Below are 24,143 nucleotides of genomic sequence, written 5' to 3'. Positions count from 1 at the left end.
CGGCCTCCCAAAGTGCTGGGATTACAGGCTTGAGCCACCGCGCCCGGCGAGATTTATTTATTTATTTACTGAGATGGAGTTTCACTTTTGTTGCCCAGGCTGGAGTGCAATGGCGCAATCTCGGCTCACTGCAACCTCCGCCTCCCAGGTTCAAGCGATTCTCCTGCCTCAGCCTCCTGAGTAACTGGGATTACAGGCATGTGCCACCACACCCGGCTAATTTTGTTTCTATTTTTAGTAGAGATGGGGTTTCCCCATGTTGGTCAGGCTGCTTTTGAACTCCCGGCCTCAGGTGTTCTGCCTGCCTTGGCCTCCCAAAGTGCTGGGATTACAGGCGTGAGCCATTGCACCCTGCCAGTTTATTATAGACTCACAGTTCCATGTGGCTGGGGATGCCTCACAATTGTGGCAGAAGGAAAAGGAATGTCTTACATGGTGGCAGACAAAGAGTAAAAATAAGAACCAAGCGAAAGGGGTTTTCCCCTCATAAAACCATCAGATCTCACGAGAGGTATTCACCACCATGAGAACAGTATGGTGGAAATGGTCCCATGATTCAATTAACTCCCACCAGGTCCCTCCCACAACACATGGGAATTATGGGAGCTACAATTCTAGATGAGATTTGGGTGGGGACACAACCAAACCATATTAGAGGGATAGGCCAGGTCAGATCTTCTGTCTTCTCAGCTCTACAGTTTGCTCTTTTGATGTTGTCATAAAGCGATCACAAATGTGACCTCATACTTTCTGATATCTGTCTCCTCCGTTGCCCTCCCCAACTTTTATTTGAACTTTTTACATTTGCCTTGTATGGGTTTCCCATTACCACTGTTAATACCTTAACACAAAGCTAATGTTAAAACAATAGAAACTTATTCTCTTACCATTTGGAGCCCAGAAGTCAAAGTAAGGTCCTATGGGGCTAAAAAATCAAGGCGTCTGCAGGGCCACACTCCTGCTGGAGGCCCCAGGGAAGAATCTGTTCCCTTGCTTTCTCCATTGAGTATGTTGAGGTGTTAACTGCAACTAAGTGGTTGAGAACCACTGCTTAAATTTGCAGTAATGAAAACTGAAAACATCTGAAGGTATAATCTACCTATGGATTTTTTTCTCCTTTCACAAAGACATTTGAGACCTTTTGCTTTTTTTGTAAAGTTAAAAATCTGCAAAGAGGCAGTCCCTATTTCCAGGTCATATTTGACGTGCATTTCTCACCAAGTAATTTCAAAACTTCTTAAAATCCATGTCTCCTGGGAGTTTCAGAACTGAATTGAGCGACGTGGTGTCTATTCTGTCTAAAAAATGGGCCTTTTTAGGCATGAGCCACAGTATCTGTTTTTTCTATCTAATATCATGTAAGAGCAATAAATCACTTAAGGTTTCTTAAGTGATTTCTTAAGATGACCACATGATTTATCATCCAAACTAAGACGTGTTTGAGAATGACAGGCACTCACTTCATAATTATTACAAGGATGGTTGATGATAATTAGGACTATCTGAGGCAAACTGGAATGACAGTTAACTTACTTATCCATAATTAACTAATCCAGACAGGATAACTGTTGAGCCCAGGGACAAGTGATATGATTCCAGGGTTAGATTGTTCGCAGTTCCCTGCTTGCTTCTGAAAGCATAATGGAATTGGGAACAGCTGATCTTCCTGTGAGGCACACAAAGAGAGAGAGAGAGAGAGAAACAATTGCCTTGTGATTTAAGTGCAGATATTGCTCTCCCCTCAATAAATTGTTTTTCTAGGAAATGTAAATTACCAAATTTCAGAAGTAAAAATCAGAATGTACCAATAATCAATACACCAATATCAATTTTTATAAAGGCAGAGATAGTTAAAAAAAATTCACGCCATCCCTGACATAAATGCCCCAAGTACAGCTTTTTTTAAATTAAATAACTAAAAATTAGAAGTTCTGCTTTATTTTTAAGTATTTTTATTTAAAAACATGGTATTGATTAATTATAATTTATATGTTTTCCTTTAATTTTCTTAGGTGAGGAATAATTTACATTGAGTTAAATATATGAATCTTAAGCCCACAAATTGAAGCATTTTCACAAATGCATAAACACAATTAACCTTACATGCCACCCATACCCATATTAATATACAAAATATTCCCATCACCCCAGAGAGTTCCTGTGTGCCTCCTTCAGTCAATTCCTGCCTACTCCCAGAAATTGTAGGTTCAGATTTCTATCACAGTAAATTCACATTTGCCTCCGCCAGAACTTCATATAAAGGAACCATCTTAGTATACACTCTTTCTTGTTTGGCTGCTTTTACTCAGCATGTTTTTGAGATTCGTCCAGGTTTCTGCATGTGCCAGTAGTTCAATCCTTTCTTACTGATAAGTAGTGTTCCATTGTCTGACTATACTACAATTTCTTTATCCTTTCTCCTTTTGGTGGACATTTGGGATTTTTTTCCCTACAGTTCTTAGCTATTATGAATAAGCCGGCTACAAACATTATTGTACAGTAGTTTGTGGACATAAGTTTTCATTTCTCTTGAGTAATACCTAAGAATTGGATTGATGTGCTTAGGAAAATATAGTCTGGTGGTTTTCATATCCTGTATTTTCTTTCTGTTTTTTTAGAAACGGGATCTCACTATGCTGCCCAGGTTAGTCCCAAATTTCTGGCCTCAAGTAACCCTCCCAACTCAGTCTCCCAAACTACTAGAATTATAGATGTGAGCCACTGCATCCTGACAATGTTAGAACATTTTTAAAAATCCAGTCAGTTCATCTTTATCTTACAATTGGAGGGTTTAGTTTTTACATTCAATGTAAGGATGAATGTGATTGGGCTTGAGTCTACCGTTGCTATTTGTTTTCTGTTTGCCTCATGTGTTCTTTGTTCTTCTGTCTTTTTTATTTTTTCCTGTCTTCTTTTGAGCTAATCAGTTTTTGTTTTTGGAGCTCCATTTGTCACCTCCACTTCATGTATATGTATAGTTGACCCTTGAACAATGTGGGTTTAAGCTGCATGGGTCCACTTATATGTGGATTTTTAAAAATAAATTTGTTGGAAAAATTTTTGGAGATTTGCAACAATTTGAAAAAACTTGCAGACAAACTATATAACCTATATACCAAAAAAATTCAGAAAAAGTTGTGTCTCACAAATGCACAAAATATATGTAGACACTAGTCTATGTGTTAATCAACTATTTATGTTAATGGTAAGGCTTCCAGTCAATGGTAGGCTATTAGTAGTTAAGTTTTGGGTGAGTCAAAAGTTATGTGCAGATTTTTTACTGCACAGGGGTCGGCACCCCCAATCTTTGAACTGTTCAAGGGTCATCTATAAATATATATTTTTATTTTTATAATCATTTATTTAGAGATTATAGTACACATCTTTAGCTTACATCTACCTTCAAATAATATATTTTTTTCTTTTTTTTGAGACAAAGTCTCAATCTGTTGCCCAGGCTGGAGTGCAGTGGTGCGATCTCGGCTCACTGCAACCTCCATCTCCCGAGTTCGAGCGATGCTTGTGCCTCAGCCTCTGGAGTAGCTGGAATTACAGGCATGAGCCACCACGCCCAGTCTTAAATAATATTAAATGACCACAAACAATGTAAGAACCTTACAATTGTATAATTGAATTTTCCTCCCTCTCATCCTTCATCCTCTTATTGTCATGTATTATAAACCCCACATTACATTGTATGTTAAAAGCCCCCATGATATATTGATATGTTCATATTATTTTTACTTTAAAAATCAGTCATCTTTTCTAGAAATGAAAAAAATGTGTGATACTGTTAAATCCAAAATTAAAAGGTTTTAAAAATGTTTATGTACTTATTTCCTTTTTCTGATATCCTTCATTTCTTATTGCAGATTTGATCTTCCATGTGACCTCACTGTCCTTCAACCTAAAAACTTCCCCTAGCATGTCTTATGGCACCAGTCTGGGGATAAATTCTTTCCACTTTTGTTTATAAATTTATCTATTTGGCCTTAATTTTTGAAGGATATTTTCACTGTATATGGACTTCTAGGTTCAGCTTTTTTTTTCTTTCAGCATTTAAAAATGCTGTTCCATTGTTTGCTCATCTCCATTCCTCCTGATGAGACGTCAGCCAAAACTGTTGTCATTATATCCCTGTTTAAGATTCTAGATCTGAGTCGCCACCATTATGCTCAGCCCCCATCAATTTTGCAAAATTCTTGGCCATTATTTCTTCAAGTATTTTTCCTTCCCCATTCTCCCCTTCCTGTTCCTCTTTGGCTCTAATTACAAATCTATTAGATGATTTGATTATGACCTGTAAGTTTCAAAGATTTGTTCAGTTTTTTCATTCATTTTTCTTTTTTTTGTTTTTTGTTTTTTGTTTGTTTTGAGATGGAGTCTCGCTCTGTTGCCCAGGCTGGAGTGCAGTGGCCGGATCTCAGCTCACTGCAAGCTCTGCCTCCCGGGTTTACACCATTCTCCTGCCTCCGCCTCCTGAGTAGCTGGGACTACAGGCACCCGCCACCTCGCCCGGCTAGTTTTTTGTATTTTTTAGTAGAGACGGGGTTTCACCGTGTTAGCCAGGATGGTCTCGATCTCCTGACCTCGTGATCCACCCATCTCGGCCTCCCAAAGTGCTGGGATTACAGCCTTGAGCCACTGCGCCCGGCCCATTTTTCTCTTTACATTTCATTTTAGACACTTCGTATTCAAGTTCCCTGATCATTTCTTCCACTCGTATCAAGTCAGCTATTAAGCCCAACTGATTACATCTTCATTTCTACTATTGTATTTTTTCACTGCTAGCATTTCCATTGCATCTTTTCTGTAGTTTCTATTCCTGGAATGAAATTCCCTACCTACATATTGTTCACCTCCCTGCACCTCAATCTTCTAAACATATATACTACTGTTATTTTAAAGTCCTTGTCTGCTAGTTCCAACACCTTTTCCATCTGTGAGTCCACTTTTTTAACTGTCACATTTTCTTGCTTCTTTGTGTGTCTCAATTACAGCAGCCCTAGCAAACTAATATATTGCCTATTTCTCAATTGATTCAAAACTTTGGGGATGGGGAAGTGTGCTGTTTATTAGGTGCTCTGAAATCCCCCAACTGCGTGGCAAATTGTAGTGTTCAATAAATGTTTATAGAATAAGAAATTTAACATCTTATTAATAAGAAAAATCTAAAAATATAAATTGCTTTTCTGGTATTTGTTCTGAATTTGCTCAACTTAGAGCAGTTTAGACTGCGGCGTTAACATTCTTTGTAGCTACTTCTATAGCTGACTGTGATGCCTTGGGAGAGCAGTTTATGCCACATTAACGAGGGTAAACACAGGTCATGAATCATTGCATGGGAAGATGGGTGGCTGCACTGAACATAGATACATACTCAGATGACTTTCATATTTCCACACACAAGATAGCATATCCTAGGGGTTAAAACCACCATCTTGACATCATACTCCCTTGATTCCAATTATGTCTCCAGAACTGAGTGGCCTGGACAATTGTTTAATATTTTGGTGTCTTAATTTCTTTTTTTGAGACTCTTATGCCCAGGCTGGAGTACAGTGGCATGATCATGGCTCATTGTAGCCTTGACCTCCTGGGCTCAAGTGATCCTCCCACATCAGTCTTCCAAGTATCTGGGACTACAGGTGCATGCTACTATGACCAGGTATTATTATTATTTTTTTTTTTCTGTAGCGATAGGGTCTCCTTATATTGTCCAGGCTGATCTCAAACTCTTGGGTTCAAGTGATCCTCCCATCTCAACCTCCAAAAATGCTGGGATTACAGGTATGAGCTACCACCCCCAGTAGTATCTTAATTTCTTTACTGAAAGGTGAAATGATATTAGGGCTTTGGTGAGGATTAAGTGAGATAGACTACATAAAACGCTTAGGACATCAAATGGCACATGGTAAGTAATAAATGTCAGCTGTTGGGCTTTTGAGGCATTCAGTATACAGCACCTGTCTTTCTTTCCTGAATTCTGAATCATTTCAGGTATAAAATGGTAGAAGCAGCAGATGAAACATCAAAATGATATCTGTGTTATTGATAAAGCGAGGTTGGAGAATTTCACTTATGTGAGAGCAAGAGAGTCCCGAACTCCTTATTCTAGTGGTCCTCAAAATATATTCCAGTATCATCAGCCTCACCTAGGAACTTGTTAGAAATTGGGGCCCCACCTCAGCTATACTGAATCAGAAACTCTGGGAGTGGGGCCAGCGATTTGTGTTTTCACAAGCTCTGATAGTTTGACAACCACCACCTTCTCCATCCCAGCCTGGGACTTGGGAAATAGCACTGTCAGATCAAAAGCCCTTTCTCACGGTCCAGATGAAGGAAAGAGTGAAGAGGAAGAAGCAAACTAGACCATAGCCAAGAATGTTCTAAAACAGACAAAAGATGTCAAGAAAGAACAGGATGTAATGAGTAGAGGTAGCCCTTGGAGAAATTTTGCTATAAAGAAACAGAGAAACGGAGTGGTTGATTGAGGGGCATGTAGACTCAATACAAAGATTATAAATAAAATTGGCTGGTTAGTTTCTTCAGGAATTTATATATCTATCATATCACTTAAAGATGACTCCCATGGAGATAATTCTTTTTTTTTTTTTTTTTTTAAACAGAGTCTTACTTTGTCGCCCAGGCTGCAGGGCAGTCACGCAATCTGAGCTCTGGGCTCACTGCACCCTCTGCCGTCTGGGTTCAAGCATTCTCCTGCCTCAGCCTCCCTAGTAGCTGGGATGACAGGCGTGCCCTACCACTCCTGGATAATTTTTGTATTTTTAGTAGAGACGAGGTTTCTCCATGTTGGCCAGGCTGGTCTCAAACTCCTGACCACAAGCGATCCACCCACCTCGGCCTCCCAAAGTGCTAGGATTACAGGTGTGAGCCACCGCACCTGGCCTATGGAGATAATTCTTATAATTTAGAATTTTTGTGGCTGCAATCTTGGCAATAGCATCATCAAAACAAGAATTCATTTGATTTTAGGAGTGAAAATCATTTAATAAACTAAAGCTTGTTGAAGGCCAGACATTTTACATATATTTATTTAAGATTCACTGGGATTAAGTGTCATTATCTCCATTTTATAGAGATTAAGTAACAGGACCTAAATTGAGAGGAGAAATTTTCAACCAGGCATTCTGGCTTTCATGTACTTATTTTTACTCCTACCAGGTCTTCTCCTGTAAAATAGAGCTTAAAAGACTCTGAAATCAAGGTCTGATGCCTAAAAATCTGTGTGTAGATCAGCAGGATATAAATACTGACAGCATTTTCATTCATTGGGGAATTGAGTCGGGATCATCGGGGAATTGTAATATTACTATTACAGAGTCACAAGATCTCAGATATCAAAAGTCAAATTCAGTGACATTAGCATGACTGACCAAGGTTTATCTCTGCCACTCATTTTTATCTTCAGTAAATCCAGAAAGAATCAAAGGGCTTACTGGATTGGATAAATGATTTTTTTTAATGCATGGAGCGAGAGCAATGCTTTATTCATACTGGAGTGTTGGGTCCTAAATAGGCCCTACCCGGTTAATGAGAGATCTGTGTGTTACGTGTAGGAGAAATCTAGAAAAGCAGCTCCTTCCATGGTAAAACCCTCCTGGGGTGAGGAGTTCATCTGCAGCTCAGCTCTTCTCACCACTGCTCCTAGAGGGGAAAACTGGGAAGGTTGTGCATGGAGAAAAACTCAAAAACAGACTTGATGAAAGGGGGAGCATTTGGTGAAAGTCATGTTAGGGAAGCGATGACATGAGATCCTAGCTTTTTGTGTTGGACATACTGCTCTACCTCCTTTGAATAACCTTTTATTTTTATTTTTGAGATGGAGCCTCACTCTGTCGCCCAGGCTGGAGTGCAGTGACGTCATCTTGCTTCGCTGCCGCCTCCGCCTCCTGGGTTCAAGCAATTCTCCTGCCTCAGCCTCCCAAGTAGCTGGGATGACAGGCACACGCCACCATAAGCCTGGCTAATTTTTGTATTTTTAATAGAGACAGGATTTCACCATGTTGGCCAGACTGGTCTTGAACTCCTGACCTCAAGTGATCCACCCACCTCGGCCTCCCCAAGTGCTGGGATTATAGGCATGAGCCCCTGCACCTGGCTGAATTATCTTACTCCGAGTTTTAACACTACTTAGTGGCCTTAGAGACAAAAACCCACTTCTTCCTCAGCCACTTTCTAGGGCCTCCAAAATATATATATATACATATTTCAGCTATAAGACACTGGGAAAGGAGAGAAAAACTGCCAAATTATCACCCTCCCCATGTCCCCAGTCCTACACCTTTACTAGGGTTGGATGGGTGGGTTTATCCGATGGGAACATACCGCAGGGAGCAGACTTTCAGGTTGGGTATGTTTTGAAGCTGGAGAGAATTAAGTCTACTTCTAGTTGAAAATGACAAAGATGCCCCCAGCTTGGGTGTTCTAGAAGCTGGTGGGAGTGGGAAAGAAACCATGAAGCACTCTGTCCTTGCCTGTGGCTCCAGGCTGGGTTAAGTTCTTGTGGTGATATCCACAGTGCAGCTCCTCACCCATGACTGGGAAATGGAATTGCAGTGTGGAACAGGGGTAGCCTCAGGGTAGGTAGTGTTAAGGGTACTGGTTTTGAGTCTGACCCTGATTACCCATGTGTCCTTGGGTAAGTTTGTGATAATGTTGGTTTACGTAGGTGCAAGTAGCCTTTCGTTTTCCTCAGGGCCATGAAACTCCCTCCCAGAGAGGGGATTTATGGAAGCCTCCCCCGAAGAGAGGGGATTTCTGGGAGCCCCAGAAATTGCTGCTTTTAGTCAGATAAGGGAAGATCTGAGAACGCTTCTTTTTGCATTTGTTGGATTTCAAATATTTTCAGCTTAAAATAATCTTCATACAAACTCTGGGGTTCTGAGTAGGTCTCCTCAACATGCTAAAAAGCCAAGATGGCAAGAAAAAAGAGATGTATAACCAAATATAAGAAACAGAAGAGATAGAAATAAATAAGACATGGTAAAAGATGAGTATAAGTTTAAAATTTTAAAATCAAAGATAAGTAAAAGGCAGAATAAAATAAACTGCTTATATAATAAAATAAAACAGTAAAAACTAGACAATATACAAAGCAACAACATTGAAAGCAATAAATTAAATGAACATAGGAATAATAAAATAATAATTAAACCAACAGGTCCAGCTATGAGCATGTGTAAAAAAGGGAAAAAATTAGAGTGTGGAACAGTGCCAAGGGAATGTGACAGGGACCAGGAATAAAAAGCTTGTTGCTGGCCGGGAGCGGTGGCTCATGCCTGTAATCTTAGCACTTTGGGAGGCCTAGGTGGGTGGATCACTTGAGGTGAGGAGTTTGCAACCAGCCTGGCCAACATGGTGACACCCCATCTCTACTAAAAATACAAAAAATTAGCCGGGTGTGATGGTGCACACCTGTAGTCCCAGCCACTGGGGATGCTGAGGTGGGAGAACCGCTTGAAACCAGGAGGCAGGTGGAGGTTGCAGTGAGTCGAGATAGCGCCACTGCACTCCAGCTTGGGCAACAGAGTGAGACTGTTTCCAAAAAAAAAAAAAAAAAACTCATTGCTTTGAAACAACCAGCAGTTCCAGTGTCTTCCATTCCACGTCTCTTTTGGAGTATAGGGTCATTGAAGGAAAAAGCCTAGGATTTAGAGCTTTGGGGCATAGAAAAGCAGCCGTAAGCCTGTGTGGTGGTGTGTACCTGCAGTCCCAGTGACTCGGGAGGCTGAGATAGGAGAATCCCTTGAGTCTAGAAGTCAGTCAGGGCATCATAGTGAGACCCTATCTCTAAAAAGAGAAAAGAAAAGCAGCTATTCATCCAGACAGTTCCTTGAAGGGGTAAGAAAAACTAGCTGTGGTTTAATCGTAATTTCCCTCTTGATGCATTACATTGACGTTTTTCTGGCTTGGTTAATGAATGCCAGCATGCTATACAGAGCAATAGGCCTGAATCAGAGTTGGTATTATTATTCTTTAGGCATGCAAATGCACCATCTACTTTTTTTTTTTTTTTTTGAGACGGAGTCTCGCTCTGTCGCCCAGGCTGGAGTGCAGTGGCGCGATCTCGGCTCACTGCAAGCTCCGCCTCCCGGGTTTACGCCATTCTCCTGCCTCAGCCTCCCCGGTAGCTGGGACTACAGGCGCCCGCCATCTCGCCCGGCTAGTTTTTTGTATTTTTTAGTAGAGACGGGGTTTCACCGTGTAGACCAGGATGGTCTTGATCTACTGACCTCGTGATCCACCCGTCTCGGCCTCCCAAAGTGCTGGGATTACAGGCTTGAGCCACCGCGCCCGGCCACCATCTACTTTTAAAAGTGAGACAAGTTGGAATGGGAACAAAACTTTCATAGAAATAGTGAAAAAAAGGTTCAATTGGAAGTTTATCTTGAATTATAAAATTAAGGAATGTAAAAACTTTATCTTAGTTGGATAAAATTAAGATTATAATTTCAACTAAGTGTCAAATCACAGAATAAATAAAGAATAAAACAAGTATTGATTTTTGCAGGATAGTAGGAGACGACATTCTTCATAATTAACATTGGCAGCACAAGTATTTTTGCAAAAATACTTAAAAGACGTCATCAGATTTCTCCAGAGGCCTGTCTCAATCCTTTGATAGTTAAGTCCTTTTAGAAGCTCCTCTCATGTCTTAATCATCCTCATTATATTTTTCCCTTGTTTATTAAATGACCTAGATACCCCAGATCATGTGGTATCTCCTCTTTCTCTCTCTCTCTCTCTTTTTTGAGACGACATCTCACTCTTGTCCTCCAGGATGGAGTGCAACGGCATGATCTCAGCTCACTGCAACCTCCTCCTCCAGGGTTCAAGCGATGAACTTGCCTCAGCCTCCCGAGTAGCTGGGATTACAGGCACCTGCCACCATTCCTGGCTAATTTTTGCATTTTTAGTAGAGATGGGGTTTCACCATGTTGGCCAGGCTGGTCTCAAACTTCCGACCTCAGGTGATCTGCCCACCTCGGCCTCCCAAAGTGCTGGGAGTACAGGCGTGAGCCACCGCGCCCAGCTTCTCGCTCCTTTTTTAAATCAATTTTGCTTCCCTTCACAGCCTTGTTAATTCAGGAGTTAAATAACAAGTATTCGGAAAATACTTCTGGTAAATAATGAATATTCAGAAAACATTCTGGACAATAGCACGTGTGCTTCTGTTTTTGACTGTATGCCAAGTTCACATATATAGTGGGAATAAATGGATATGTTTTGCAAATGGATGTGTGTCTGGGACCTGGGAAAGATCAGCTACTGCCAACTCTTGTTATTGTTAAGTAACTTCTATCCCAACTTAAAATCAAACCAGAAAGCAGGCAAAGACACTCACATTTGCACAAAGGGTATCTAATGAGGCTACAGTAATTAAAATTGACTAGGCCAGGCACGGTGGCTCATGCCTGTAATCCCAGCACTTTGGGAGGCCAAGGTGGGCGGATCACAAGGTCATGAGATCGAGACCATCCTGGCTAACATGGTGAAACCCCGTTTCTATTGAAAAATACAAAAAATTAGTCGGGCGTGGTGGCGGGCACCTGTAGTCCCAGTTACTCGGGAGGCTGAGGCAGGAGAATGGCGTGAACCTGGGAGGCGGAGCTTGCAGTGAGCCGAGATCTCACCACTGCACCCCAGCCTGGGTGAGAGTGGGAGACTCTGTCTCAAAAAAAAAAAAAAAATTGACTAGTAAAATAGGAAATAGAAGTTAGCAATTCCTTCTTCTTCTTTAAATCCTTAGTGACCCCCAATAAAGACGTCAGACTATAGCATCCTGGAGCAGGTGTTAAATTTGTCCATATTTTTTCATGACAAATTAATTTCTACAGTCCTAAGTATTTTATTGTAAATGTGACAGTTTTTCAAGTAAGCAAGTTTTGGAGCACCAACCAGCTATAAGGAAGAAGGCATTGTGCTAGTGCTGCAGAGTTCTTTTGCATATATTATTTCTCTTGGAGTAAATAAAGATTTTGTGCACTTGGCTGCCTCCCATGCGTTATTTCAGTTTCTACTCAAATATCACCTCCTCAAACACTTTCTTTGACCAGCTCATATTACACTCCTACATCACTGTCTTTTATATCACCCTGTCTCACTGCCTTATCACTTTTGGAAATCATCTTGTTCATTTGATTAATTGGTTATTTCATGAATATAATGTCCAAGAATGTAATGACCACAAAGACTAGGACTGTGCCCATCTTGTTCACTGCCATACCCCCAATACCTAAAGCAGTGCACCTGGCACATATCAAATTTTCTGAACAAATTAATAAATTATGAAGTCTCTAAGGGATAGTCAGCTAAATTAATACACAGGAGGCTGAATCTGAAAGTTTCATTGAAATATTTGCATTAAAATGTTAATTTGCACAATATTAACTTGCAGTTATTTATAGAACGCAATGCAAACATCAGAGATGTGGTCTTCTCTAACCCAAGATTCCATTATTCAAATATGTTTCATCAGCTCTTGACATAGTGTCCTTGTATGGGATGGCTAAATTTGGAATAAATACCAACATTTGCATGCAAATCCATCATTCTCCCTGTCTATTTCTTAGAAATTTATATGCTATCCAAAGGTAGGGAGACTAGACAGAAAATACGTGGCTTGAATGAGAATTGCTTCAACTGGAGGCAATTGTAATCCTTGAAGTCAATAGAAGTTATACATTCATCTTACTCTAGAAACGGAATTCTCTTTTCAATGCTCATCTCTGAAAGAGCAACCCATATGACGAAGACAAATGTATATGTCTAAGAACACTGAAATCATTCTATGGTAAAAATCAGTTTCATTTTTGGTAATTAACATTTCTCTTCTTAGCATGCACTGTAAATTTAGTATATACGATAAATTGAGCTGTCAAAAATATTTCTCTGGCCAGGCATGGCAGCTCATGCCTGTAATCCCAGCATTTTGGGAGGCTGAGGCGGGTGGATTACTTGAGGTCAGGAGTTGGAGACCAGCCTGGCCAACATGGTGAAACCCCGTCTCTACTAAAAATACAAAAATTAGCCAGTCAGTAGTGGCACGTGCCTGTAATCCCAGCTACTTGGAAGGCTGAGGCAGGAGAATCTGTTGAGCCTGGGAGGCGGAAGTTGTGGTGAGCCGAGATCGTACCACTGCACTCCAGTTGGGGGCGACAGAGTGAGACGCTGTCTCAAAGAAAAAAAAAATCCTGTTTTTAAAAACACTTCAATCACTAAGAAATAAAGAAAAAGATTATTGCTCAGAGTTCATAGCCACCTCTTATACCTTCCTGATCAAAGGTAGAGGTAGCATTAGTTAATGAAAGCAATATCCTATTCCTTAGTTTATTCATTAGTTCCAGCTTCTCTTCACTAAATCCATTATTGAACAGCCAATAAAATCATTCAGTTTCTGTTTTACCATTTTTTAAAATTAGTCTAGGTTGGTTTCCAACTAGAAAGGTACCTGGGTGTTTTTCCCATCTTGATTTTCTGCCTCAAACTTCCAGAAGAAAAGAAAGGTTTCCATACACATGGTATTCACGGAACAAATGTTTCCCCACTTGAGTCCCAGACCTCTGTTTAGAATTCAAGAACTGCGTTACCACTGTGTTGGAGAAGATTATAGGACTGTGTAGAGGTTTGTTCCTAGGGATAAAGTTACATCCCTTTGGGTGTATTCTTAGGTCAGCTAGTTTATATCCTTGCCTTCAATCGTATTGCCTTAGGGTTGACACTACCCTAAAAGCCAGGAAAGAAATCCTAGCTTAGAACTAGGAGTTCTATTCTACATTCAATGTTCAAAAACTCTTCTGTTGGTGGTTGACTCACCAACATCCATTCAACCCCAGAAAATAGTCTAAATCAATTTTAGTAATTCTATTTCTCTCCCACATTGGAATGATGAAGAATATTCCTGGGCTGCCAATGGCAGAATTGTGCTACTGAATCCACCAAGCCTGAAGCCTGCTCTGCCTCTTGGAGTTTGATTTGGTGAAATAATGAACTTGTTTATTGTCTAAGCCAGTTTGAGTCAGTTTTTGTTACGTACAGCAGAAAGTATCCTAACTCATGCAGCTCCTCTAGGAAAGAAGTCCACTGTCATGATTCCAATTTACTAAGAAGGACATCAGAGTTCTGGTTCAGGGAGCATCTTCAACTCAGTTCTCTGAGACCAGTGCCCTCTGAGCCTCAGATGAACCAGTTTGTAACTTTTTGAAGTACACTCTACCTTGACTATGGCCCCTGGGGTTTCTAAAGGCTATTACTAGTTTTACTTATTATTCATGCTTTGGAACCCATTGAATTTCTCCAGGGGTTCAAAGGTCCAGTGTGTTCCACTGTGGCATTTTCTTTAAAAAGTCATGTCTAGGCCAGGCGCGGTGGCTCACGCTTGTAATCCTAGCACTTTGGGAGGCCGAGGAGGGCAAATTACAAGATCAGGAGTTTGAGAACAGCCTGGCCAACATAGTGAAACCCCGTCTCTGCTAAAAATACAAAAATTAGCCAGGAGTGGTGGCACGTGCCTGTAGTCCCAGCTACTTTGGGAGGCTGAGGCAGGAGAATTGCTTGAACCTGGGAGACAGAGGTAGGAGAATTGCTTGAACCTGGGAGACGGAGGTAGGAGAATTGCTTGAACCTGGGAGACGGAGGTAGGAGAATTGCTTGAACCTGGGAGACGGAGGTAGGAGAATTGCTTGAACCTGGGAGACGGAGGTAGGAGAATTGCTTGAACCTGGGAGACAGAGGGTGTAGTGAGCCAAGACTGCGCCATTGCACTCCAGCCTGGGTAACAGAGCGAGACTCCATCTCAAAAAAGAAAAAGTGATGTTTAGCAGCTTCAGTGCCCGCAGATGGATGAGGTACTGGATTATCATACTTTTTCTAACCTAAGTCGGCAGACTTGCATATTGTTTATAGTTGACTTTCTGTCCCCATAAGCAAATGGAAAGGAGATGTGTGCTCGCTTCCGAGATTGTCACATCTAGTTTGAGAAGCAGACCCAAGGTATTTGAATTTATTTATTTATTTATTTTTGAGAGACCCGCCCTGGTTTCCCAAAGTGCTGGGGTTACAGGCATGAGCTACCGTGCCCAGCCAGGTATTTGAATTTAAGCAAGGCATCTAACAAGGACTCTTATGCCAACTCAAGACATCTCAAGGCCTCTCATGGACAAGTTGGAGGAAGGTGAACTGGCTACACAGGCAAATTTATTAATGTTTAAAACTGCATACCTTCAGAATGTTGATTCATGGATCAAGGTCAGTTTAGAAAAAGTTCTCCAAAGCCTGCTCTGAAGCACAGTCATCAGATATGTTCTATTCAATGTTTTTATCAATGAATAAGATGAAAATATAGAAAGCATGCTCTTTGTATCACTTCCCTATGATATGAAATGGAAGAAAGTGACAATATGATGGTTCACTTAAGCAAAGTCTGAAAATAATTTAACAAGCTGGATCAATGGGCCAACTGTACAAGGAGCTGTTTTCATAAATGATATAAAAATATGGTGAAGATGATGTAAAAATTATTTTTTTAAACTAGGGATATATAAATAGAAAAATTGGTATCCATATTCCTATATCTGATGGACTGTCATATGAAATGAGAGAGAGAGAGACATTGTCTATGTCTCAATAAAGTATGTCTAAGACAATTTTTTTTTGGCTCAGTAATGAAGGGATTCTTTAACATTTGAAGACAAAGGAAAAGAAAATAATTACCTGAAAAAAGAAAAAAGAAAAGAATTACCTGAAGCCAGGTGCAGTGGCAGCTTCTTGGGAGGCTGAGGTGGTATTGATTGAGCCCAGGAATTTGAGTCTAGCCTGGGCAACATAGTGAGACCCCATCTAAACAAAATTATCTGAATTAGGATATAGCGATAAGTGAGATTGCTATGGTTTATAAATTCAAACCATATCTGATGGGCTGTAGATAGTTTTGTTTTACAGATAACTTGGAGGAGATGAAATCTAAACTTTCTTTCCATGGGGTTTATTTTTTTAAACTAGCCTGTCATTCTTTGTGTTTTAATGGTAGCATTTAGTTGCTTTACATTTGCTATAATTATTGACATATTTGGTTTTACATCTACCAAATTATTATGTGATGTATACTTGTTCTGCCTGTTCTATGCTCCTTTGTCTCTCCATTCTTGTCTCTTTTATATTTATCTTTTTTCTTTTCTTTCCTTTATTTTTTATTTTTTGGCAGAGTTTCGCTTTGCTGGCCAGGCTGGAGTGTGGTGTTGTGATCAAGTGATTCTCCTGCCTCAGCCTCCCAAGTAGCTGGGACTACAGGTGCCTGCCATCACACCTAGCTAATTTTTGTATTTTTAGTAGAGATGGGATTTCACCACGTTGGCCAGGCTGCTCTCGAACTCCTGGCCTCAAGTGATCGGCCCACCTCGGCCTCCCAAAGTGCTGGGATTATGGATGTGAATCACTATGCCCAGCCGATAATTGATATTTTTAACAATTCTACTTTTAATCTCTATTTGCTAGGACATTATACAGCTTTTACTCTTCCTTTGGTGGTTGCTTAGAGACTATAGCATGCAGATTTTTAGCAAGCATTAGACTTGACAAAGTCTAATGTCAACTGGTATTTTTACCCTTTTCCAGTAGGAGGCTTTTAAGCCCTGTAACTCCATACACCTCCCTCCCAAATTATATACTGTTGTGGTCTTATATCTATAAATATTTTAAACTGCACATTATTTTTGTTTTATATAGTTAACAATTCATTTAGAGTTACTAGTTGCTATGCTCTAATGTGTCCCTGATAATTTGTGTTGAAAACTCAATCCTCAATTCAACAGTCTTGGGAAGTGGGGCTTTGGGGGAAGAGCTAGGTGAATGGATTAATGGGTTGGTGGGAGTAGGTTCACTCTCTCTTGCCCTTCCATCTTCTGCCATGTGAGGGCGCAGCATGAAGGCTCTCAGCACCTTGATCTTGAACTTCTCAGCCACCAGAATTTTGAGGAAATAAATTTCTGTTCTTTATAAACTACCCAGTCTGAGATATTCCGTTACAGTGGCACAAATGAACGAAGACCCTAGCATAATTATTATTTTTATTGCTTCGTGTTTCTTCCTCTGTTTCTGGCCTTCTGCACGGGCTCATTTTCCTTTTACCTGAACACCTTTTAATACTTGTAGGATGGGCTTGCTGGGGATGAATTCTCACTCCATTTTTTCTTGAAAAAATATTTATTTCTCCTTCATTCCTAAAGAGTATTTTCAATATTTGTAGATGTTTGCTAAGTCACTATGGCAGCTATTTTCCTTCAGTATATTGAAAATGCAATGTTATTGTCTTCTGGCTTCCATTGCTTCTACTGAGAAGTAAGCTATCATTTCAGTTGTTGTTCCTTTTAGGATGATCTGTCTTTTTTCCTCCGGCTGCCTTTTTTGTTTTAGACTAATTAGAGATCTGAAGTGATTTTGCCTTTATTTCCTTCACTTTAAGCCAATTATGAAATTTCACAGTGATTTCTGAGGTAGGGGCAGAAGGAAGGTGGTGTTAAGAATCATCCGGATGGCAGAGCACGGTGGCTCATGCCTGTAATCCCAGCACTTTGGGAGGCCAAGGCAGGTGGACCATGAGGTCAGGAGTTCAAGATCAGCCTGGCCAAGATGGTGAAATCCCCCCGTACTAAAAATACAAAAAATTAGCTGGGTGTGGTGGTGCGGGCCTGTAGTCCCAGCTACTCAGGAGGCTAAGGCAGGAGAATCTCTTGAACCCGGAAGGTGGAGGTTGCAGTGAGCCAAGATCATGCCACTGCACTCCAGCCTGGGGGACAGAGTGAGACTCCCTCTCAAAAAAAAAAAAAAAGAAAAAGAAAAAGAAAAAAAGAAAATCATCGAATCATCTGGGCTGTGGCCCAGTTGGCCCACGGAGTGCAGGCAGGGTGGGCCTTCATTGGGGCAGCTGCAGGGGACAGACTGCCCCGCCGGCAGGTAGGTGATGTTCCGAGAGTGTAAAAACTGGTAGGCGATGTCCTCCGCAGCTTCCAGCTTGCCCAGCTTGATCAGGGCGTCCCCTGCGGTGGCCAGTGAGTTGGTGATCAGCTCAACGGCCTTGAAGTCACCCTCAGCAGAGGTGATGGCCGCCTTTTTCTGCTGCTCAGCCTTTTCCACCACAAATCTGGCCCTCTCTGCTTCCTGCTGAGCCATCCGTTTGGCTTCCACCTATGAACTCTTTCCCGAGGGTCAGATGTGTCAAGGACGCGTCGTCCAGAAGGAGCCCAAAGGTGGCTGCTCGCTCCGTAAGGTCATCACTCAGCTGCCTGGAGATCAGCTCTCTCTGGGTAATTAGTTCTCCACCTTCAAAACGAGCCACCACTGACTTGAGGATCTCGGTCGTGATGGACGGCGGCACACGCTCGTCATGGTCCTCTCCGATGCGGGTGAAGATGCGAGGAAGCTGGCTAGCCACGGGCCGGAAGATGATGCGCAGTGTGATGTTGACATTCTGTAAATCTTTGCTACCAGTGATGACTGGCACGTTACGTGGTTGAGAACGGCAGTCAAAGATCACTGGTTTCTGTAACCATGGGGTGAGAAAGTGAGTCCCTTTCCCTACCTCAATGGCCTGTATTCCACGGAATCGGTCAAAGACGACAGCTCTGTGCCCAGCATCCACGTTATATATAAGGCAGAGTTTAGAGTTCACCACGCCTCCTTCAACAGCTAAGGCCAGGCCAAACTTGTCGATGGACTCAAACATTTTGGCAGCTATGTCTTCTTCTGCTGGAGCCTCTCAGACCTGCTTCCACCCTGACGTTCACACGAATTCCCCAGCCACATATACCGTGCGTGCGCTGTGCAACTCCTCCTCTGCCCGCTCTCCTTCCCTGGTTGCTTTCTGGTTGCTTTTTTTTTTTTTTTTTTTTTTTTTGAGACAGAGTCTCACTCTGTTGCCCAGGCTGGAGTGCAGTGGTGCGATCTCGGCTCACTGCAAGCTCTGCCTCCCGGGTTCACGCCATTCTCCTGCCTCAGCCTCCCAAGTAGCTGGGACTACAGGTGCCCACCACCACGCCCGGGTAATTTTTTGTATTTTTAGTAGAGACGGGGTTTCACTGTGTTAACCAGGATAGTCTCTATCTCCTGACCTCGTGATCCGCCCTCCTCGGCCTCCCAAAGTGCTGGGATTGCAGATGTGGGCCACCGCGCCCGGCCCCCTCGCTGCTTTTTAAGAGTTTCTGTCTTCCTTGGATTTTCAGCCGTTTTACTCCAATGTGCCTAGATGAAAACCTTTTCCTATCCTGCTTTGGGCTTGTAGAGCTTCTGGAATTGGTTGGACTGATGTCTGTACAAGATTTACTTTTGTGTTACCCCAGATCTATGAGCTGACCTTATTGACACAGATTCATATCTGCCCTCTGTGGTGGCTGTTCTCTGATCCTTGTCACACTTGAGCACAACCTGTGGCTTATCTCACACACTTGCTATGTGCTTTCATGTCCTGCCCTGGGACTTTCCCAGTGGGCTGAGGCACTCGGTGCTCACGTGTACACAACCTTGAAGTGTGGGAGGTATCAAGCCATGTAGTGGGTTCTACCCAATGGGAGAGGAAAACTCCTGGACAGTTTTCTCTTCCTTCCTCCTCAGAACCAGATTGTTGAAGTAACAGTGGCTCACATACCTTTTCTGATGATGGGTTGCAAGACGAGGTAATAGACTTGCAATGAGTGTATGCCCACGTTAGTATAACACATGCTATATCTGTACTGCATCCTTCTCTATCTCACATCATTTTACCCCACTCTTATGCTTGTGGGAATACACTTACCAGTAAAGTAAACATGTAAGTTTTTGCCTCAAGCTCTGCTTTTTAGAGGATCTGGGCTATGACAATGTTTTTAGTCAGTTTGGAAATTTTTCAGCTATAAGCTCCTCAAATACTTATTCTGACCCACTTCCTCTTTCCTTTTTTTTTCTGGAACTCCAGTGAAATGCATGTTCGTTTTTTTCCTTCATCACATCCTCTGGGTTTATTATTCTCTCTTATGTAATTTTTATCTGTTTGTCTCTCCATGCTTCATTCTGTTTTTTTTTTCTCTCCGCTCTTATAGTAATTCCCCTTTAAATCTGATGTCAAACCTAACCACTAAATTCTTAGTTTCAGTTATATTTTTTAATGTTCGAATATTTCTAGGTACTTTAAAAAAATTGTCTATGTTATTTCTGTACAGTTTTCAACTGTATTTTCTATCTTAGATTTGTTTACTTGGCTATAGTAAACATAGTTATTTTAATATCTAGATCTGTTAGTTCCAATATTCAGAACCCCTACAGATCTAGGTCTATTACTTACGATTTCTTTCAGTCTTCATGTTGTCTTGTCACCTCATGTGCTTGGGTACACAAGAGTGTGTGTTGGACATTTTATTTGAAAGATTGTTCACACAATTTGAGCCCTAGGAGATACCTCTCCCCAGAAAATATTTTCGTGTGTTTTGATCAGGTCCCTATGAGCACTGTCATCTTGGCCGACCTCAATCCGATTTCAGAGACTAGACTTCCAAATCACTGGAAGCTGGGCTGCAGTCTGAGGAAGGGCTGCTTTTCTTTTAGTTCTCCCTACAGTTGGGGTACTGTCATTTAGATAAAAGTGGCGGGGGGGGAGAGTGGGGATTGTGCTAATAGGACATTTCCCTTAGTGGGACCTGGACTCCAACTTTTGTACCCCTTTTACATTACAACTGTCAAAAGAACCACTCCTCCTTTTAGCTGGAAAATGCCCTAGAGGTAAATAACCCCAATTGCCAGGATTCCTATCTTCTAGATTTTGCTAAAATCTAAATTAAATGAAGAACACATTGTCAAATTATGTGCCAGCAGAGTCAAGTTGGCAATAATTATTTTCTGTACTGATAAAGAAATATGATAAATATTTTTATACTTTAGAAATACAGAGATGATCCTAAAAGAAACTACCGCATTGCATCTTCAACTCAACATTATGTCCAGAACTACAATTTATCAAGTAAGAAAATGTATCCAGTAAGAAAAATAATCAAAAGTACAGATTATGTTGGAGGTTATTTTCGAAGGATGTAATAATAATTTCTGATAAGTGTTTCACAATGACTCTGGTCAAATAATACTTCCTGGAAAACTTTACATTAATAGACGACAAAGCATAGATAACATTAACTCAAATTCATATGAATATCTGTCTCACAAAGAGAACAAGATGGGTAACTCTCGTGAAAGTTTGCAAGTTAATGGCCAGGCGCGGTGGCTAAGGCCTGTAATCTGGGAGGCTGAGATGGGTGGATCACCTGAGGAGCACTTTGGGAGGCTGAGATGGGTGGATCACCTGAGGTCGGGGGATTGAGATCAGCCTGGGCAACATGGTGAAACCCTGTCTCTACTAAAAATGCAAAAATTTGTCAAGCATGGTGGTGTACGTCTGTAATCCTAGATACTTGGGGGGCTGAGGCAAAAGAATTGCTTGAACCCAGAAGGCGGAGGTTGCAGTGAGCTGAGATCATGCCACTGTACTCCAGCCTGGGCTACAGAGTGAGACTGTGTCTCAAAAAAAAAAAGTTTGCAGTTTAACATCTTACCAAAGAATATTCTTTGAACTTGATTTATGATACAAAGCAAAATCCTTCTGTTGCTGTGGGGCAGATGGTACATCACTTTTATTGTAGTGATCTATCTATTAAGATAGATCCTTAGTTAATTACAAGGACACAAATTAATTAGCATTTTTTATAAAAACAGCCTGTGGAGATTGAATGTACTTGCAGTTATGGAGAAAAGACATCAGGATATTACCTACTAACAGTGAAATCAAGAAGTTATAGCATTTTTTTCTCTAGTCTTCCATTTTTGTTGCTAGAAGACCTAAATCTGCATATGATCTCTTATTACTTGAGCCTCAAATTTGCTTTCTCTTAAATACATAATGTACAGTTTCAATACTTACACAATAAAATTTTTGATGCATTCCTTTAAGACTACAATATATACAACATTTTATCAGTATTACCGCTATATACAGGCTTATCATAGTCCACAATATTGCCAAGATGCCTTACACAATTTTCTGAAAGGCTACCAGCCCATGTAACTCAGCTCCTTCTCTCCCACTGCTGAAATGTGGTAGTTTCTATTTGAATGTGAATATGCAAATCCTAGACAAGTTCTAATTGACAAGAATATCGATAGCATATTCACTGTCAATAAGAGCACACACTACTCCTCTATTGATTAAGGTGAAATCTAGAGTCAAGAACTTCTGAAGGACCATGGCCCTAGTGGCCACTGTATCAGTACTGAGCAGATTTTAGAGATGTAGCTGAGGCATTGCCAGATTGTTCCAAAAAGGCCAGCACGGTCCTCAATCCTTGAATAGAATGTAAAACTCCATTTGATGAAAACTTACTGTTCTATTCTTCCAAACTGTAGTGTTTCATTTATGTAATGGAAGCTGTAAACCTTTTCAATATGGAGAGTTGGGAGATGACTTGTGTTGGAGGTACTATAACATACATGTGTAAGATGAACATATAATTTCTCATCCAAACCAGGATACTTCTGAAAGCAGAAGGTACTGTTAATATTTATACTATACTGAGATATAAGGTACAAACTGAAATTTGACAAGAGCAAATAGTACCATGCAGACTCAAACCAGACTCACCCTACCTATAATGCAAGAAATGGACCAAATGCACGGTAAACACAGGCAAGCATAGTTTCCACAAATAGAATAGGTGCTCTTATGAGTTGTAATAAAGCTGCAAGTTTCATCCCAAGAACAAAAGAGAAATCTACTTTGCAAGGGTCATATTTTTAGCACAGCCTAGGCTGGGTACCATTATTATATCACAACAATCCAGGAACACCGTTTTTTCTTAACAGGATGAAGCAGACAAGTACCAATTACTCAGAATTAGAACTCTGCTGTACCCAAATCAATATTTAGCTAGATGTTTGCCTTCCTTTGCCCAGCCATCACACCTACCATCCTAGGTGCAAGACAAGGCTTCAGAGAGATTCCTTACACAGTGATGCATGGAGTATAAAAGCAGATATAGAAATTAGATATATTTATAACATTTGCACATTGATATAACAATAAAAAATGCAATGTTATTGGATTCACAGGTTACCAACTCGTGTAAATAGTCATGGTTACCAGTTCTGGCCCCATCCTTTTTTTTTTTTTGAGACGGAGTTTCACTCTTGTTGCCCAGGCTGGAGTGTAACCTCCACTGCCTGGGTTCAAGCGATTCCCCTGCCTCAGCCTCCCGAGTAGCTGGGATTACAGGCACGTGCCACCACGCCCGGCTAATTTTGTATTTTTAGTAGAGACGCCGTTTCTCCATGTTGGTCAGGCTGGTTTTGAACTCCTGACCTCAGGTGATCCACCCGCCTCGGCCTCCCAATGTGCTGGGATTATAGGTGTGAGCCACCGCGCCCGACCTCGCCCCATCTTTTGGAGAGGGTCAGCTTTACTCTTTCCTTGACAGAGAACCTTGATCATCTTACAGTTGTGAATTAAATTCAGGGTAGTGCATTTCCCCCTCCTTAATGGCACAGTTAGAATACCTTTCCCAGCTTTCGTTACAGTTAGATGTGACTATGTGACTGAATTTAACTGATGGCTTGCAAGTGGAGGTGACTTTACAGAAATAAGTTTATGCCATGCACCCCCTTTTCCACTTCTGCCATCTGGTTCCAGGCAAGAGATCCTATACTAGAGCCACAAGATGGAAGAGCCTGGGTTCCCGAGTCACCTCCTGGAGAAAAAACACCCACATCCCATTGCCCAGGACTGTTACGTGAGTGAGAAGTCTCATTCTATTGTGATTGCGTCATTGTATATCTTGGGATTTCTTTGTTATAGCAATTTAGGCCACCTAAACACTATATTTGATAAATGATTCCTCTGGAGATAATGTTATGATTGATATTACTGAATTTTCTTCTGTGTATATAAGTGTGATCAATATGGACATCTTTTGGATTGTCTTAATCTCTCCCATAAAATAATACTTAAGTTTCCATGTAATGCAAAGTGTTTTTTTTTCAAAAAGATTGTAAAACTTACCTTTTTACTTTGGATGCTCTCAATTTTTATAAAGGTGGTTTCCAAATATTGTCAAATA

The 24,143-nt window shown here is 41.1% G+C and overlaps 1 pseudogene; it reads right to left on the bottom strand.

The window, feature by feature from the left end:
• Positions 1-1,543: 1,543 nt before the first annotated feature.
• On the bottom strand, positions 1,544-22,279 carry LOC104673905 (annotated as a pseudogene).
• Between the last annotated feature and the right edge of the window lie 1,864 nt (positions 22,280-24,143).

The sequence above is a fragment of the Rhinopithecus roxellana genome, chromosome 16 (assembly GCF_007565055.1).
Source record: "Rhinopithecus roxellana isolate Shanxi Qingling chromosome 16, ASM756505v1, whole genome shotgun sequence".
In the NCBI taxonomy this organism is placed as follows: domain Eukaryota; kingdom Metazoa; phylum Chordata; class Mammalia; order Primates; family Cercopithecidae; genus Rhinopithecus; species Rhinopithecus roxellana.
The sequence above is the reverse complement of the archived record's forward strand: the minus strand, read 5'-3'. Positions and strand labels throughout refer to the sequence as shown.